The 19,279-nt window shown below is 44.9% G+C and overlaps 1 protein-coding gene across 4 annotated transcripts in view; it reads right to left on the minus strand.

Moving 5' to 3' along the window:
• Positions 1 to 19,279, minus strand: part of RNF19A (ring finger protein 19A, RBR E3 ubiquitin protein ligase) — a 120,620-nt gene that overhangs the window by 86,711 nt on the left and 14,630 nt on the right. The gene's annotated exons all lie outside the window — the stretch shown is intronic.

The raw sequence follows: 19,279 nt of genomic DNA on the forward strand, positions 1-19,279 counted from the left end.
GACCCCCATAAACTACTACAGGGGATCCTGCTCTCCAGGAATCTAGTGTAAAAAAAGATGTACAGTGAATGAAAGTTAAAGGAGTTCTCCACCATAAGGTGATTTTAGTACGTACCTGGCAGACAGTAATGGACATGCTTAGGAAGGATCTGCGCTTGTCTTGGGGCTAAATGGCTATGTTGTGAGATTACCATAATACTGTGGCTAGCTTTAGGTGAACTGGTATTTCCTGTTTGAGTTTTCTTTTTTTTTTACTACAAATCCCACTATTCCATTTTCTTCCCTCCCACACATCAGCCACCCCACCCATTGAAACATAAATGAGCTGCATCCATTCATAAAACCTGTGGTTTTCAATCAGGGTGCCTCCAGCTGTTGCATTAGTTGCAGATTGATCTCTCCACCCATTGGAGCAGACAGGCTCCCTGTCATCAGCTGACTAGTGAGTCAGGTCTCGGCCGCATTGCAAGCTGGGAAAAATCTGAGATAACAGTAATTTTGTATGCTGTTAAATATAAATATTGGGGTGAAAATCACAGAAGAATAGTGAGAAAACCGTCACACACAGGTACAGACAATATATTATGAACTACACTAACTTTACAGCCCCTGTAGCATAGTCAAATAAAAAAAATTGGAACACCCCTTTAAGATAAGTTACTAAACCCCCTGCTCAGAGAGTTTACAAAAACTCACACAGTTCTATGAATATTAGAACTTTTTAAAACTTCAATATTTATAAAGTGCACGAGGTTGATTCATTGTAAGAAAAAGGGGCCGATTTTTATTCCTCAGGAAACAGCGTCACTTTTGTCCACTGGATGTGCTTAGTATTCCAGTTCACCCACACTAAAGAAAATACCTAAAAAACATTCTTTGTAAACGGCCTCTACCTGTAGCATTCACAAGCATCCGGCATGATGTTTTAGTAAACCCAGTGGGCTGAGACGTCTCCTAGCTGGGTTGAGGAAGAAGGTACACCACTATGGAGATAAAGGGATTAAAGGAATATGGAGGGAGATTCATCAAGACTTGTGCAGAGGAAAAGTCGACCAGTTGCCCATAGCAACCAATCAGATCACTTCTTTCGTTTTTAAAAAGGCCTATGAAAAATAAAAGAAGCGATCTGATTGGTTGGTATGGGCAACGGGTCAACTTTTCCTCTACACAAGTCTTGATGAATCTCCCCCATAGTCCCTGTTCCTCTCCTGCCAGAGGCTGATAAATGACAACCAACAAGGCTGGTCATCGAATATTGGGCCCTGTTCACATCTGCGTCAGACACTAGGAGCATCTGTCAAATATTCAGTTGTAGATGGACCAAATGGCCCATGCACCCTTCAAAGTCAATGGTGTAATATGGTGTGCCATTGGTGTCTGACGTGTAAGGGATCTGGCTGAGCTATTTTCTTTGTTCCGCTCTACAATAAAGAGTATAGGTGAACAGGGACTTACCCGCAACTAAATAGATGGCTTAGTCCATACGGCACTAGTCAATGTTTAACAATACATGCCCACTGCCGTGCCCTCAGGTAGTCCGGCGGTATACGGGAAAGATATAAGTGCAAAATCCATGACTTAATCCCTAAAAAGAACCCAAAAACAAGCAACGAAAAGTCAGACTATGCTCGGCTTACACTATCATGGCTACCGCGGAGGCAGGATCCATTACGGAAACCCGATAGATCACCATCATATGAGGGACAAGGCTTCTAAATCTAGTGCCATTTCCATGGCTGTGATTTTCCATAGAAAAATAATCGATGAACACTCAGAATCCGGAATTCTGCAAAAATAATTGACATGTTCATTCTTTTTGCAGAATCAGGAATGCAGAGTTTCCCGCATTTGCTGGGCGGGCAGTTACTGCTCCAACTCGGAAGCAAAAAAGAAGCCGTAAGCAGTGGAGCATTAGACGTCTATGGAAAAAGAGTTGTGGAGGATCCGGTAGGTAAGTATTGCTTGTTTGGTATTTTTACATCATGCCCAGCAACATTATAAAAAAAAAAAAAAATAATAATAATTATAAATTACATAATGTTTGCCACAACACCCCAATAAATGGCTGTAAAAAGCACCAAGCTGTTTTTGATGGCATTTTTTTCAAATCAATTTTAATGTTTGCTTATTTTAGTTGTGTAGCATTAAAAACGCACTTCTGTTTTTTTTTTTTTTTTTAATCCTATAGAAAAACTTTTGGGGAAACCAAGCCAGAAAAACACTCCAAACCTAAAGGCATGCTGTATTCGGGTATGTTCACACACAATGCATACACGTGTGATCTGCCGCTTGCTTTACATTCACATTATACTGCTTTCAATGACTGGACAAAAGCTGAAAACCTGCAGCAAAAATCCACAGCATTGGGTGCAGATTACCTTGTGCGAAATCTGCATTGTACATACATACACAAATGGAGAAAAAAATTGAGCAAAAATGAAAAACACAGAGTAATGTTATTTATTTCCCTACATAGCAGTGTTTTCCGACCAGTGTGTCTCCAGCTGTTGCAAAACTACAACTCCCAGCATGCCCGGACAGCCGAAGGCTGTCCGGGCATGCTGGAAGTTGTAGTTTTGCAACAGCTGGAGCAGTGTTTCCCAACCAGGGTGACTCCAGCTGTTGCAAATCTACAACTCCCAGGATTCCCAGACAGAGAGTTATAGTTTTGTAACAGCTGGAGGCACACTGGTCGGGAAAAACTGCTATGTAGACTTAAATGAGTATTCCAGGACTGGAAATCGAACGTATCCCCTATTCTAAGGATAAGTTTCAGATCGCGCGCGAGGGGTCTCCCATACAGGGGCCCGGAAGTCCGCGGGAGAGCCAGAGTGCTGTCTTCAGCAATTTCCGGCTATGCCATAGCGCTGTATTGAGGGGGCTTGTCGGCCGCCGCTTCATGCGATGGTCGACACACGCTAACTGGCCGGAGAGCTGGGTCCCCGTACGGGAGATTGCGGGGGTCCTTGCGGCTGTTTCCCCCCCCCCCCCCCCCCCCCGATCTGAAACTTATCCTCTATTCTTAGGATAAGTGATAACTTTTTCAATACTGGACTACTCCTTTAATAAAATGCTAATAAAAAATGCTACTATAAATAAGGCAACATTACAAAATGCCAGACTAAAAGTAGTCAAGCCATTCCTGCTGCAGGCGTCCTTGACAGACAGAACTGAGGTCCCAATAGCCAATACAGAATATTTAATGCTTTTGGGGTATGACATGCATGTCAGCGATGGGAAAACCTTTAATAACTATAATTAGCTTATATTGTAAGTCTGGTGACAAGTCAACTAAGTCGCTAAAAGCTCCTACAGAGGAGGCATTCTGCACATGAGTACCCACCAGCCCCAAATAAGAGCCCTGTCAAATGTTACGCATGGTATACTGGAGATGGTAACATTTCAGTCATAGCTCCCTCTAAAATTAAAGCAACAAATGGAGGCCCAAAGGATATTATAAGACCAGAGGCTGAAGCTTCTGCGGCTGAAAATGGCTAAAAACACAACAGGCTTTGTGGTTGAGCAGAGGAGGAAGACGTTCACATCTCAAGGGGTGATGGAATATACTAGGTCCTGCCCAAATGTATTCCTACTCAATGCAAACCGCAGACAAAAACAACTACGGTGCCATTAAGGGCACTCACATTGAAGAATAAAGGGCAGGATTGTTAGCTATTGTATATATTGTTATGGTTGAAAAATAAATAAATAAATAAAGATCATGGGTAGATGAAGGGGATGTGATTTTATATTTCTGCATATGCATTAAAGATGTACTCCGGTGTGTTTTTTCTTTAACCCTCTGTGCCCGGGCTGCCAAGCGAAACAAAACAAGCTTTAACTCACCTTCCTATGTTCCCCCGTTTCTGATGTTATCGGTGATCTTCTGCTCTGGTCTGCGGGAAGGCAGATCAGAGCAGGAAACTCCCGGAAGACAGCGGAGGCAGGTGAGGGGACCTCCGGCTGCCGTGCTGTTTGATCGGATCGCCGCGGCAGCGCTGCAGGGGCGATCCGATCATCTAATTAAGTGACCGCGATGCTGCAGATGCCATGATTAGTATTGATCACGGCATCTGAGGGGTTAATGGTGGACATCCGCGGGATCGCGGATGTCCGCCATTACCGGCGGGCCCCTGGCTGCGATCAACAGCCGGGACCTGCCGCGCATGATCCGGGCATCGCTTCGATGCCCGCGGTTATGCTTAGGACGTAAATGTACTTCCTGGTGCATTAAGTACCACATCACCAGGACGTACATTTACGTCCTTCGTCGTTAAGGGGTTAAAGGGGTATTCCAGGGAAAAACATATATACACACACATACACATTCTAAATGAGGCCACCGTGGTGGATGGGGTACACGTTTTGATCAAAAAGTGCGCTAAGAGCCTCAATTTTTTGCTGCTGCAATCTTCTTTTTTGTATAATATATCTCAACTGGCTCTAGAGAGTTAAACAGATTTGTAAATTACTGACAACAGTGCTACAGAAAAGAACAACTAAACTCCAGAAGCTAAAAACAACTGGAAGGATTAAGATTTTTAAATAGAAGTAATTTACAGATCTGTTTTACTTTCTGGAGCCAGTTGATTTTGGAAAAAAAATTTAAATAAATAAAGTTTTCCCCCTGGAATACCCCTCACATGCAAAAGTGACTGCAAATAAATGCTTTATAGTGTCATTCTAACTAGTACACAATACTGATCACCGTGACTGCATGTTGTACATACAAATAACGTGGTGACCAAGGGTCCTGACAACAGGATACACCGGTGTTTCCCAACCAGTGTGCCTCCAGCTGTTGCAAAACCACAACTCCCAGCATGCCGGGACAGCTGAAGGCTGTCCGGGCATGCTGGAAGTTGTAGTTTTGCAACAGCTGGAGGCACACTGGTTGGGACAACGCGGTGACCAAGGGTCCTGACAACAGGATACACCGGTGTTTTCCAACCAGTGTGCCTTCAGCTGTTGCAAAACCACAACTCCCAGCATGCCCGGGCAGCCGAAGGCTGTCCGGGCATGCTGGAAGTTATAGTTTTGCAACAGCTGGAGGCACACTGGTTGGGATACACTGTACATTATGGAGAGACTTCAGCTGTTGTAGGCTCAGGACACAGCTGGAATTTACAATGGAGATGTAAGGACGTAAAACGGGATTATTCCTCCAACTTGCAAAAATTCTTTCAAGACAACAATATAGACTCAGTTTCCAAGCGGAGGAAACAGATAAGTTTCACTTTGAACGCGGCGGCGGCGGCCACACCCGGACAGATGAAATGGAGCACACGGCCATGGCTGCAGGGGAAGCAGCTGACTACAGGCACACAGCAGTATTTTAATCCAGCTATGAGTCACTCAGCAGGGCTGGAACCAAACATGGGATTTTAGAGAGAGAACTGATCCGGCCGACCCCTGCTAAAGGCCTGCAAAATGTCCTGGATGCATCACTGTAAACAGGATCTCCCAAGGCGATGAGGACAGCGAGGCAAAGCTGCCTTATGTATGACAGCCCGAAAGACAACATTACGTGGCTTTATCCAAAATTCATGAAAAAGCCTATTAGCTGGCTGTGGGTTTGTAGCTATCCGCCAAACGCTTGTTCAGCTGACAGCTATTCCTTCCTATCCCGTCCCCTAAAAATACACGCTCAGCTGCTTGAATATACTCTGAACATAAAGAGTAGTGTTGCTCACAAATATTCGCAATGCGAATTTTATTTGCGCATATTCGTGAATTCGCGAATATAGCACTATATATTCGGATTTTTTTTTTTTTTATCACAGTACACATCACAGTGATCATCCCTCTCTGCTTCCAGCTTGTGTGGTGTAAAGAAGGCTCTAATACTACTGTGTGAGACTGGTGTGCGAATTTTCGAATATGTGAAAATTTGCATATGCTAATTTTCGCATGTGCGAATTTTTGCTTATGCTAATTTCAGCATATGCTAATTTTCATTTATGCCGATTTTTGCATACGCGAAAATTTAACGTGAATATTACGAATATGCGAATTTAGCGAATATATGTACGACGAATATTCGCGAAATATCGCGAATTCGAATATGGCCTATGTCGCTCAACACTAATAAAGAGGAGAATAAGCCGCTGCCAGACACCGGTTTATTTCACTAGAAAACAAAAGGAACGAGGGTGACGAAACTCACCAGGCTGGTCCTTCTCCCTCCTGACCAAACATCTGCAACTAGGCAGACAAGTGACAACCCCAAACAAATGAGATGACAGGGAATTCGTGCCAAAATGGGATCTGGCCAACAATCTTGTGTGCATTGTCACTTTAAGATAGAGAGGTGTCAGGAACACTGTGACGGAACCATAGAACGTGAGAGGCGGAGGGGAGCAGTAAAACTGGCATCATTGTAACTGTAGTCTGCAGCTACTGAACTGCTGTCACGTGGGCCGCATCCTCTGCCAACCCTACACATGGATAGTTTGATGGGGGGAAAGGTTAGATGGAAAGCAAGGAGGAGGGGAAAAACAAATAAAAGCTTAAAGAGAACCTCTCATTAACTTGATAAATTTATAATCCTCCCCATCATGATAAACCACCCCCTGCCTTTATTTTTATTATTTGTTAGTTTTCTACCTTGATATTGCTCTGTATTTTCTGCTCAGTCTCAGGTTCACAGACTGGGAAGGGGCGTTACCCAGCAGGTGTGACATCATCTGAAGCCATAGAGGGGAGAACTTCCTCCCTCACTCTGCTACACACAGCCCAGAGCAGTTCAGTGTGAGAGGAGCTATGACTGGATAAGGCTGCACCACACCCCTCAGATTTGCCCGTGTTTGGACTTCTGCCAGGCCAGCAGGAGTCCAAAGTCTGTGCAATAGATGGGGGGAAATGTGCTCTGGACAAGTAGGGAGACACCTAGTGGCAGCTTTTTTTTTTAACACAAATAAAACAGACATTTTTTTTTTTTAAACAAAGTATACGAGGAAGATTTTTTATTTACCATAAGGAGTGCAATAGCAAAAATTAGTTTTCATGAGATTCCCATTTAAATGGGCACTGTCATGAAGTAAAAAAATTGATATGTTGTAGTACTTAAGTACTACAACATATCTCTAATATACTTTAATTAAAAAAAGTGATTTTAAACAAGTTTAAAATCACTTTTAAATTCGGCCACTAGGGGTCGCCCTCCTAGTGGCCGAATGCATTCAGCAGTGACGTCACTACTGGATTTCGACTCATTTCAGCCTGGCAATGAGTCGAAATCCAGTCACTGCGGTGCTCGCTCCCGCCTGTCAATCAAACAGGCGAGAGCGAGCGCGCTGAAAGCTGGGGCTGCACTGCCCACTGTCAGGCTGCTCCACTAGCCTCGCGCATGGCCCCGCCCCCATTACCCTGTCCGGAGGCAGCGCGCGCACTCATTGCTGCGCTGATCCTCCGGATGGGCAAGTCTGATCTGAGGTCTTATAAGGGGAGCGGAATGTCTTCTTTTCGGGCAGTTGGAGGGAGGGGGCTGTTGCACGGCGGGGTCTGGGGGTGATGGAGTTTGGAGAGCGGAATGTTTTTTCTGGGTCGGCGGAGGGAGAAGGGTGGGGGGTGTTGCGCGGCGGGGCCTGGGGGAGCGGGATCTGTGGCAGCTGCGGCTGAGACTGTTTTCACCACAGGGTGCCTACAGTTGTTTCCCCACTACAACTCCCAGCATGCCCTGACAGCCAATAGATGTCAGGGCAGGCTGGGAGTTGTAGTGGTGAAACAGCTGGAGGCACCCTGTATAGTTGAACTAAGGGCGGAAGTCAGGCCCCCCAGCAGGCGTCAGTGACGTCATGCCTGCCGGGGAAGTCTGCCTGGTAGTGAGCACACTACCAGGCAGAAAAAAAAGCATTTTTAATATAGTAAAAAAAAATGTAAAGGCAGGGGGGGGGTAAGGGATAGATGGGCAATAGGCAGGGACAGGAAGAAAAAAAAAAAGGGATGGTGGGAGCTACCCTTTAACTGTAAAACAGAACGTCATTTGTTGAATATGGATCATGGTTCAAGTTGAAAAACATTTCATCCTAAGATAAAAACACTGGTAAATGGAATACCTTGAGATGTTCTAGTCAACATATAAAAAGTTAAGAGTTAAATAGACACTGTAATTAGCAAAACCTTTTTATTTTTATAATGTAGACTTTTTATAATGTAGACAAGATTATATGAATATTAGTAGTATACATTGGTAAACAAAAAAAAAAAAAATCATATTTTCGGGTGCATAACGATTCCATGCTTGTTAGGCTGCATTCACACCTCGTTTTTACATTACGGGTGCCGGATCCGGCTGGAGGAGTGGCAAACCGGGCTCTCCCATATCCGGTTTTGTGATCGGACCTAAAACCGTAGTATACTACGGTTTTAGGTCCGGTCAGGAAGCCGCATACGGGTCCAAAATGAGCCGACCGGAGTCACCGTTTGACTCTGGTCGGCTCATTAAAGTAAATGGATTTCAGCACTGGTCCGGCACCCGTAACGTAAAAACGAGGTGTGAATGCAGCCTTACCCCTAGGTGTCCGTCCATTGTCCACAATGCTGTCTTGTCCCTGCAGCCATTACCTGTGTGTTTCGGCTGGAATAAAATACAGGAAGTGTGGACGGGACAAGCAGGGCTTTGTGCATGCTCCTGACTTTTCACAGCGTGCTCTGAGCCAGGGACGGAGGGGAAGATTATTATTATTTTTAATTGTTTATCTAGTAACAGGTACATTTTACAACCCGGTTGTGGCTTCAGTACCAAATAATTACCGTATTTTTCGCCGTATAAGACGCACCTTTTCTTCCCCAAAACTGGGGGGGGGGAGTTGGTGCGTATTATACGGCGAATTCACACCTATCGCGGCGGTCCCTGCGGCCATCAACGGCCAGGACCCGCGGTTAATACAGAACATCACCGATCGCGGTGATGCCCTGTATTAACCCTTCAGACGCGGTGATCAAAGGTGTGCGTAGGAGAGCGAGGATACTCGGCAGCAGAGACGTTCCGGAGCGACGGGGACACCCCGGGGATGCGGCTACAGCGGTGGAGGGCGACATCCAGGGCAGCGGTGACAGGGACACGTGAGTACAACTTCCTATACCAGTGGTTTTCAACTGGCGGACCTCTAGATGTTGCAAAACTACAACTCCTGGCATGCCCGGACAGCCAACGGCTGTCCGGGCATGCTGGGAGTTGTAGTTTTGCAACATCTGGAGGTCCGCAGGTTGAAGATCACTGTGACATACTTTACATTGTATTCTAGATTTTCCCAATTTAAAATTGGGTGCGTCTTATTTGCCGGAGCGTCCTATATGGCGAAAAACACGGTAATGATCACCGCCGGTCCCTGCATCATGTCCCCCCCTCTAAGCACAATACGGGCACTTTTTCATTGGGTCAGTTTCATAACTAATCCTGTATGGCCTCAGAATTGACTTGAGGAGCCTCTTCCCAGTCAATCAAGAGTCTATAAGCTTTTAATACAAAGTCTTCCAAGATTAATCCCTCCAGTGACTCAGAGACAGGCGCTCATTCACTTTTGGGGCGGATGCAAAATGCATGAATGAAGAATTTAGTCAAAAAGAAGGAGGGAAAAAAAAAAAACCACTACAGTATCCCTATAGTTCTTTATAACAAAAGGCTTCCACGCGTTTTAGGTATAACTTCTATTCTTCTCTCATCTGGAATCCTTCTACGATATCCTAAAAGAAAACCTGCAAGTGAAAAGACATTACCATGTATGTCTGTTCTGTCTAATCAGATAAGACTATCATACTGCTCTGTGGTTTCGAAGGAAAGTCATAGGACACATCACTCATGATCTAGCAGGGCTATGTCGCCAGGAAATCTGGTCATAGTCACTGTGATAGCTTTCATATATCAATCACAACCATAGACAAAGACACTGCTCAAGAACAAACCCTCACCCATGTAGCTCATAATTAAAGGGGTACTCTGATGGAAAACTATTTATTTTAAAATCCACTGGTGCCAGAAAGTTAGACAGATTTGTAAATTACTTAATCCTTCCAGTACTTATCAGCTGCTGTATACCACAGAGGAAGTTCTTTTTGAATATCTGTCTGTCCACAGTGCTCCCTGCTGACACCTCTGTCCATGTCAGGAACTGTCCAGAGCAGCAAAGGTTTGCTATGGGGATTTGCTTCTGCTCTGGACAGTTCCTGACATGGACAGAGGTGTCAGCAGAGAGCACTGTGGACAGACAGAAAAGAAATTCAAAAAGAAAAGAACTTCCTCTGTAGTATACAGCAGCTGATAAGTACTGGAAGGATTAAGATTTATTTTTTTTAAATAGACGTAATTTACAAATTTGTATAACTTTCTGGCACCAGTTATACAGATTTAATCTACACCAGACACAAGGGAGCAATGTACGGCGGCACACAGAGCCTCAGACAGGTCTGTATACCATATAGACCAATGTTTCCCAACCAGGGTACCTCCAGCTGTTGCAAAACTACAACTCCCAGCATGCCCCGACAGCCAAAGGCTGTCCGGGCATGCTGGGAGTTGTAGTTTTGCAACAGCTGGAGACATCCTGGTTCGGAAACACTGATATAGACAGTAGTTGTAGTTTTGCAACATGTGGCGGTCCACAGGTTTGGAGACCACTGTTCTGTCTATACCCAAAGAGCAGAGAACAGGTCACTAGATTCAGCATACACCAACTTGGGCTTTCGGTTTTTGTGAACAGATAGCAGATTTAGGGTATGTTCACATCTAGAATGATCCTATGATAGTGGTATAGAAAGCAAATCTGCAGAAGGGGACACTGACATATCATGGCGTACCCAGGCCAGGTCCCCCAAGTCTAAAGGACAAAATATAGTCAAGTAGTGACCAAGCCTGGTCTAAGCATACACTTATTTTGATTGCTTTTTAACATTAGACACTAAGAAGAAGACCAAGCAGACCAAACTGACCAGCCTGGTGCTACAGTGTACGATGGCATACCGATCTGTTGCTTTGCCAACATACACCACCATGGTAGGGTCATTTTGAGATGTGAACGTTGCCTATGGCAGGGCTTGCCAACCGCCATGGCGACTAAGAATTTCCTGGTGGCGCCTTTTTGTCAGCCCTTTAAACTATGGACTGTTCATCTTTTGAAAAAACAGACTGTTATTTGCCTCCACTGATCTCCATTCTGCCTGTGGTCCAAGTTTCGGTGTTACATGAGCAACGACATAGTAGTACGGAGTGTCGCCACTAAGGCTGCTGATTGGCATTGGCAGTCAAGGGACACCGGGGGTGAAGGGGACAGTAATAACTGACGCACAGGGGGAGATATAAGGGGACAGTAATAACTGACACACGGGGGAGGGAGTAGGAGGAGCTAAAGGTACAGTAATGATGGACACACAGGGGAGATAAGGGACAGTAATGATGGACACACAGGGGAGATAAGGGACAGTAATGATGGACACACAGGGGAGATAAGGGACAGTAATGATGGACACACAGGGGAGATAAGGGACAGTAATGATGGACACACAGGGGAGATAAGGGACAGTAATGATGGACACACAGGGGAGATAAAGGACAGTAATGATGGACACACAGGGGAGATAAAGGACAGTAATGATGGACACACAGGGGAGATAAGGGACAGTAATGATGGACACACAGGGGAGATAAGGGACAGTAATGATGGACACAGGGGAGATAAGGGACAGTAATGATGGACACAGGGGAGATAAAGGACAGTAATGATGGACACACAGGGGAGATAAGGGACAGTAATGATGGACACACAGGGGAGATAAGGGACAGTAATGATGGACACACAGGGGAGATAAGGGACAGTAATGATGGACACACAGGGGAGATAAGGGACAGTAATGATGGACACACAGGGGAGATAAAGGACAGTAATGATGGACACACAGGGGAGATAAGGGACAGTAATGATGGACACAGGGAAGATAAGGGACAGTAATGATGGACACACAGGGGAGATAAGGGACAGTAATGATGGACACACAGGGGAGATAAGGGACAGTAATGATGGACACAGGGGAGATAAGGGACAGTAATGATGGACACAGGGGAGATAAAGGACAGTAATGATGGACACAGGGGAGATAAGGGACAGTAATGATGGACACAGGGGAGATAAGGGACAGTAATGATGGACACACAGGGGAGATAAGGGACAGTAATGATGGACACAGGGGAGATAAGGGACAGTAATGATGGACACACAGGGGAGATAAAGGACAGTAATGATGGACACACAGGGGACATAAGGGACAGTAATGATGGACACACAGGGGAGATAAGGGACAGTAATGATGGACACACAGGGGAGAGAAGGGACAGTAATGATGGACACACAGGGGAAGAGAAGGTATTGAAAGAGCTTTATTCGTCATTCAGTCGTCATTACAAGTCCTCCAATAAATTGCAATCACACAAAGCATGACAGTACAATATACAGCACAGGTTCCCTAAGCTATACACCGTACCACATGCTATGCTAACACTCGGCTCCATCATTCGATATCGAAGAAACACAGTCGAAAAGCAACAACACATTACAGTCTGTGAACTGGGAGATAAGGGGACAGTAATGACTGACACAGGAGAGAGATGAGGGGAAAGTAATGACTGTGACAAAGAGGGAGAGATGAGGGGGACACGTGACTGATCATATAAGGTCACATAACTTCCCATTGTATGACATCACCTGACGTGCGACATCCTGACCCCTGGTTTCCTAGAACATCTATCAAGCCCGGACTTTATATTAAAAGGCTCTAGCTATTTGCCCCCCACAGATGGAATCTACCCCAGTCATCCATCCATACCAACATCTCCCAGCTGAATGTCCCTTCTGTATAGAACTTGATATTCCGTCGGTACATTCTCATTTCCCTTATTCCAAGGAGGAGATTTCTGGTTATATACAAATGAGATGTCGGATATCTACACCAGCGCATCACGACACAAGCGCACATTCACCTCATACACAATACAAACTACTATGCAGGATTCACAGGAAAGGCTAAGTGAAATGATGACTAAAAAAAAAAAAACATTTTCCTTACGTCCTGGCAAGCTGGACAGATGGAAACTTCCACCCGCCGTTGTAAACAGGCGAAAGCGATAGATGAATTTTAAGAGCCGTTCACAGTAGCTATTATGTGGCTGTAATCCATGGGGGAAAAATTAAATAAAAAGGTAACAGCAAACCAGTCAGTGGAAACAATACAGAATAAGTTATAAGACAGATACATGAGCACTCATAAGGGCAAACAGCAGCCTGAGGGCCCGCGTGGTCTTTGTGGCCCCATCACAGCATCTTCTATGAATGTACTGGTTGTTATGGCAACAGTGTTTTTGTCCACTATCACATCTACATTTAGCTGCTGTGTAATTCCACCTGACAGGTGACACCGCCATACAATGACAGAGCTGCACGCCCCTAGTAGATGGGTCTCTGTATGCACATGTGTTTTAAAGGGAGGGTTTAGGGCTGTCGTCTCAGACTTTGGACCTCCAGATGTGGCAAAACTACAACTCCCAGCATGCCCGGACAGCCGTTGGCTTTCCGGGCATGCTGGGAGTTGTAGTTTTGCCACATCTGAAGGTCCACAGTTTGGAGATCACTGCTTTAAAGGGGTACTCCCCTGGAAAAGTTTTTTTTTTAAATCAACTGGTGCTAGAAAGTTAAACAGATTTGTAAATTACTTCTATTTCAAAATCTTAACCCTTCCAGTACTTATCAGCTGCTGTCTGCTCCAGAGGAAGTGCTTTTCTTTTTGAACTTCCCTTCTGTCTGACCACAGCGCTCTCTGCTGACACCTCTGTACGTTTTAGGAACTGTCCAGAGTAGGAGCAAATCCTCATAGAAAACCTATCCGGCTCTGGACACTTCCTAAAACGGACAGATGTGTCACTGTGGTCAGACAGAAAGGAAATTCAAAAAGAAAAGAACTTCCTGTGAAGCATTCAGCAGCTGATAAGTACTGGAAGGTAAAAGTGATGGGTGAATTTTAAGAGCCATCCACAGTAGCTATTATGTGGCTGTATTACATGGAAAAAAATAAAATAAGGTAACAGCAAACCTATCAGTGGAATTGATACAGAATAAGTTATAACACAGATACAGGAGCACTCCTGCCCGTGTGGTGTCTGGACAGTTCCTAAAACGGACAGAGGTGGCAGCAGAGAGCAATGTGGTCAGACAAAGGAAACTCAAAAAAAGAACTTCCTGTGGAGCATACAGCAGCTGAAAAGTACTGGAAGGATTAAGATTTTTAAGTAGAAGTAATTTACAAATCTGTTTAACTTTCTGGCACCAGTTTATTTAAAAACAACAAATGTTTTCCAGGGGAGTACCCCTTTAAGGTATGTCCACGTGTTCAGAATTGCTGCAGAAATCCACGTCGTTGCCGACACAAATTCTGCAACAATTTGCCAAGTCTAAATATACTACTTCTGTGTAAGGTAAATAAATAGGAAGTCAGACTTTAAGTAGTTAACAAAGGGACTGCTGTGACTACTGGGGAAACTGGGAGGGGTAGGGTTAGCAGCACTTTTTTACATAACTTTTTCTGTAACTTCTAAGTTTGTGGCAATCTCTCCATAGACCTTAATGGGGGGGGGGGGATCTTAAAGGGGTACTCCGGTGCTAAGATCTTCCACGCCGCACCCCGTTAGAATCAGCCCCCGGAGCGTGTTCGCTCCGAGTCTGATTACTGGCGATCACAGGGACGGAGCACAGTGACATCACGGCTCCGCCCCCGTGTGTCGTCACGCTCCGCCCCCTCAGACTTGCATTGAGGGGGCGGAGCGTGACGTCACACGGGGGTGGAGCGTGACGTCACTATGCTCCATCCTCGTGGTCGAGATGGACTCAGCCTGAGGACCTCCAGCGGTTCCGGAAGCAGCTAAAGGTGGGTGCTGCATCGTAGATCCCGGGGGTCCCCACAAGCGGGACCCCAGCGATCTGACATCTTATCCCCTATCCTTTGGATAGGGATAAGATATCTTAGTGCCGCAGTACCCCTGCTCAGAACTCAGAAGTTACGCTGCAGATCCTTCTGAAGTTAATGGGGTCTGCAGCGGAAAGATTTGCCTCTTTTACTATGTCCATTCTACTCATGGTTCTGGTGAAAAAATACTGTGCAAAATACAAATTAAACAAAAAAACAAAACAAAAAAAAAAAAACACACCTTACTAGGGATGCACCTAGATTTCTGCCAGAAATGCCCGCAGGCAGCTAATAGACATGCAGCGATCGCCGCTGTCTTATAAGTGCTTTCAACACTCCCTGGTGGTCCAGTTATAGGGGTTATCATGGAAAAAAAAAAACACATATATAAATAAACTGGCTCCAGAAAGTTAAACAGATTTGTAAATTACTTCTATTAAAAAATCTTAATCCTTTCAGTACTTATGAGCTGCTGAAACTGAGTTGTTCTTTTCTGTATAAGTGCTCTCTGATGACACCTGTTTGGGGAACTGTCCAGAGAAAACCCATAGCATAAACCTCTTCTACTCCGTGCAGTTCCCGAGACAAGCAGAGAGCACTGTTGCCAGACAGAAAAGAACAACTCAACTTCAGCAGCTGATAATTAAGATTTTTTAATAGAAGTATTTACAAATCTGTTTAACTTTCTGGAGCCAGTTTATTTATATATGTGTTTTTTTTTTCCGTGATAACCCCTATAACTGGACCACCAGGGAGTGTTGAAAGCACTTATAAGACAGCGGCGATCGCTGCATGTCTATTAGCTGCCTGCGGGCATTTCTGGCAGAAATCTAGGTGCATCCCTAGTAAGGTGTGTTTTTTTTTTTTGTTTTGTTTTTTTGTTTAATTTGTATTTTGCACAGTATTTTTCACCAGAACCATGAGTAGAATGGACATAGTAAAAGAGGCAAATCTTTCCGTTGATATGGGGAAAAAAAAAAAAAAAAAGGTTTTCCCTGGAATACCCCTTTAAGATAGAGAGGTGTCAGGAACACTGATGAAACCATAGAACGTGAGAGGCGGAGGGGAGCAGTAAAACTGGCATCATTGTAACTGTAGTCTGCAGCTACTGAACTGCTGTCACGTGGGCCGCATCCTCTGCCAACCCTACACATGGATAGTTTGATGGGGGAAAAGGTTGGATGGAAAGAAAGAAGGAGGGGAAAAACAAATAAAAGCTTAAAGAGAACCTCTCATTAACTTGATAAATTTATAATCCTCCCAGTTCACTGCCCCATTTTGAAAAAGTTTTTTCCTTGAATACCCCTTTAAATAAAAGTAAAAAAAAATAAAAAAAAAGATCCACTAACCTCTTGCATAAAAGTTTAAATCACCCTCCTTTTTCCATATAAAAAATATGAAGAAAAAACAATAAAAGTAAACAAACATATTTGGTATCACCACGTGCTTAATTGTCCTAATTAATAAATTATTTTGTTTCTGATCCTGCTGTGTAAATTGCAAAAACGCAAGTTTTTAAACAAAAAAACTGCCGATTTTGGTCACATCACATTCCAAAAAAAGTAATAAAATGTGACAAAAACTATATTTAGAAAAAGGGGGCGGGGCAATGAATTTTCGGTTTTCAGCCAAGCACAGCCTAAATTTTCGGTGCATCTCTACACCTTACCAGTCCTTCCATTCATATTGCTAAAAATAACAAGCAAAAAAGCAAAACAATAATAGTCAACATGTCGTTACGTGTTTATTCTTCTACAGTACAGATTGTTCTCATCTTGAGCTGCCATCTACCAACCACATGGCTACAGAGGATGACCCCCCCCCCCCCCCCCCCCCAATCACAATCTGCCCATCAACAGGAACCGCTCTCCTCGGAGACTGGAGATAAGTCAGTGTGTCAATATGCAAAAAAATAAAAATACATCTACCAAATGGGTTTTAATTCTATGGATTAAATCACCTAATCCATCAGTATCCAAACAAGGCAATCCAGTAACCCTAGCAACAAGGCAACTAAAAAACTGACATTTCCAAATTGTCCTTTTCCCCATAAAAAAGGAGCTCGGTCCTGGAAAACATTTTGGTCTCCCACACACATCCCAGAGAGAAAGCAGAACAAAAGCAGCTAAATAACACGGCTGTTACCAGGGCTGATTGTGGATTTTGTGCCTTGTCAGCCTCTGCTGATCTTTAAAGTCTAATACCCACGTAGCAACGCTGCACGTGCAGCATCCAAGCCTGAGCAATCGCTTACAGTACTGTGTCCTCTACTCTACAGCTCTTGCAATACAATTCACGATGAGAGTTGTAGTTTTACAACAGCTGGAGGGCCATGATTTCCATTATTCCATTATAAATAAATCAATACTTGCTAAAGACACCTGAAGTTACCTAGTTTGGTTCTATGTGATGTTCAGAAGCCCCATAGAGAATTAACAGAGCACTGGACGCTCAGGCACCCTATAGCTCCATTCATCTAGGGGACAACCAACCCCAGTTCTCAGGATCGGTATGGGGTCCGAGCAGTCATACATACCCCTACAATCATGCTAATGATCCCCTATCCTGGGGTCCCAGCAGTCATACATACCCCTACAATCATGCTAATGATCCCCTATCCTGGGGTCCCAGCAGTCATACATACCCCCACAATCATGCTAATGATCCCCTATCCTGGGGTCCCAGCAGTCATACATACCCCTACAATCATGCTAATGATCCCCTATCCTGGGGTCCCAGCAGTCATACATACCCCCACAATCATGCTAATGATCCCCTATCCTGGGGTCCCAGCAGTCATACATACCCCCACAATCATGCTAATGATATCCTATCCTGGGGTCCCAGCAGTCATACATACCCCCACAATCATGCTAATGATCCCCTATCCTGGGGTCCCAGCAGTCATACATACCCCCACAATCATGCTAATGATCCCCTATCCTGGGGTCCCAGCAGTCATACATACCCCCACAATCATGCTAATGATCCCCTATCCTGGGGTCCCAGCAGTCATACATACCCCCACAATCATGCTAATGATCCCCTATCCTGGGGTCCCAGCAGTCATACATACCCCCACAATCATGCTAATGATCCCCTATCCTGGGGTCCCAGCAGTCATACATACCCCCACAATCATGCTAATGATCCCCTATCCTGGGGTCCCAGCAGTCATACATACCCCCACAATCATGCTAATGATCCCCTATCCTGGGGTCCCAGCAGTCATACATACCCCTACAATCATGCTAATGATCCCCTATCCTGGGGTCCCAGCAGTCATACATACCCCCACAATCATGCTAATGATCCCCTATCCTGGGGTCCCAGCAGTCATACATACCCCCACAATCATGCTAATGAGAGCACTGTCATGTAAGATGCCGGCTTCTTACATCACAGTGGGCTCAACCTATCACCGGCCGAGGCGGAACATCGCTGCGGCCAGCGACAGGCTGACCGCTCCACGACGTTCTCGTCCCCAGGAAGCAGGTCCGGACCGACGGGGAAGGTGAGTTAAAGTTTATTTTGTTTATCTTTTGCGGCCTGGGCATAGGGATACACAGTGTACAGTATAGAGTGTCACCGCCGGCGGCCGGCAACAAACAGGAGGACCAGGAGGGCAGCACTTGCGGGTGATATGTGAGTATTTACCCCGATGGGGACAGCGCAGTGCTTGGCTGATAACTCATTCATTCCAGAGGGGGAGGGGCTAAACCGGTATTGCGGTATGGGGAAAAATTCATATCGTGCAGCACAAAAATTTCGGTATGAACCAGTATACCGCCCAGGCCTAATAAAGCGTATCTGTCAGATCCCACACTAAAAAAAAAAAAAACCTCATATTACTCAGTGCCTAATCCTGACTATGTAAATCTAATTGTTATGCCTCTATCACCTATATTTATTATACAAAATCCCTCTTTTCATTAGCTCACAGTGTTAGAAATCCTCTGGGGGAAGGGGGCGTGTCCCTCCCTTGTGGTGGCGGGAGGTGATTGGTGTGTGGTGGAAGGGGGCATGTCCCTCCCTTGTGGTGGGAGGGGATTGGTCCGTCTGCTCATGCGGCCTTGTCTACGAGTCATAGACAAGCCTGATGCTGCAGCGGGGCTGGTTAGTGTCCCAGTAGGTTTGGGGACCCCTAGTGGTGGGATTTTCAGGAGACATATTCTTTTTTAAATAGTCAAACTTTTTTTTTTGAAACAACCATAATACAAAAGGTCTTTAACTTTCATCAGTACAAAACAAGTTTTTGGACCTGAGAGTGTCCATTTAAATAATTCTCGTATGCCTGTCATTAATAGAAGCAAAAACAGTCTAAATTATAGAA

The sequence above is a fragment of the Hyla sarda genome, chromosome 5, assembly GCF_029499605.1.
Source record: "Hyla sarda isolate aHylSar1 chromosome 5, aHylSar1.hap1, whole genome shotgun sequence".
Classification (NCBI taxonomy): domain Eukaryota; kingdom Metazoa; phylum Chordata; class Amphibia; order Anura; family Hylidae; genus Hyla; species Hyla sarda.